The following is a 902-nucleotide window of genomic DNA, read 5'->3' on the forward strand; positions in this document are numbered from 1 at the left end:
TACAAACCAGCAGAACCACAGAGAACATTGGTTACAAACTAGCAGAATAGTTTGTAACCAATGTTCTCTGTGGTTCTGTTGGTTTGTAACCAATGTTCTCCGTGGTTCTGCTGGTTTGTAACCATTGTTCCATTTCGTTTTGTTGGTTTGTAACCAGTGAATTATGTGGTTCTGCTGGTTTGTAACCAGTTTTCTCTATGGTTCTGCTGGTTTGTAACCTTTGTTCCATATAGTTTTGCTGGTTTGTAACCAATGTTCTCTGTGGTTGTGCTGGTTTGTAACCATTGTTCCATGTGGTTTTGCTAGTTTGTAACCAGTGAATTGTGTGGTTCTGCTGGTTTGTAACCATTGTTCCATGTGGTTTTGCTGGTTTGTAACCAGTGAATTGTGTAGTTAGGGCAGCTGTGGCTGAGTGGTTAGAGCAGTTGTCCTCCAATGCAAGAGTTTGGGGGTTTGATTCCTCCAGCAGTCACATGCCGAAGAGTCCATAGGCAAGACACTCATAGCCTCTGATGTGTGTCCCATCAGTGTATGAATGTGATAAAGCTCTGATTAGTCTCTTTAGAATCATTTGTTCAATTAGCTTTGCAGAGATCTAGTATAGAGCTGTATGAATGGGTAAATGAGACACAGATTGTTGTAAAGAGCTTTGAGTGTCTTGATCAGATAGAAAGTCGCTGTACAGTCCATTTATCCATTTACCATTATGCTGGTTTGAAACCAGTGTACTGAGCGGTTCTGCTGGTTTGAAATCAATGTTCTATTAGGTTGTGTTGGTTTTGTAATCTGTGTTCTCTGTGGTTCTGCTGGATTGTCACCAGTCTTCTGGGTGGTTCTGCTGGTTTGTAAACATTTTTTCCTTTGGTTCTGCGGCTTTGTAACCAATGTTCCATGTGGTTCTG

The 902-nt window shown here is 41.4% G+C and overlaps 1 protein-coding gene across 1 annotated transcript in view; it reads left to right on the forward strand.

Moving 5' to 3' along the window:
• The window catches only part of npy2rl (neuropeptide Y receptor Y2, like), a 33,148-nt gene that overhangs the window by 25,351 nt on the left and 6,895 nt on the right, over nt 1-902 (forward strand). The gene's annotated exons all lie outside the window — the stretch shown is intronic.

The sequence above is a fragment of the Nematolebias whitei genome, chromosome 1 (assembly GCF_014905685.2).
Source record: "Nematolebias whitei isolate Nwh7 chromosome 1, NemWhi1, whole genome shotgun sequence".
In the NCBI taxonomy this organism is placed as follows: domain Eukaryota; kingdom Metazoa; phylum Chordata; class Actinopteri; order Cyprinodontiformes; family Rivulidae; genus Nematolebias; species Nematolebias whitei.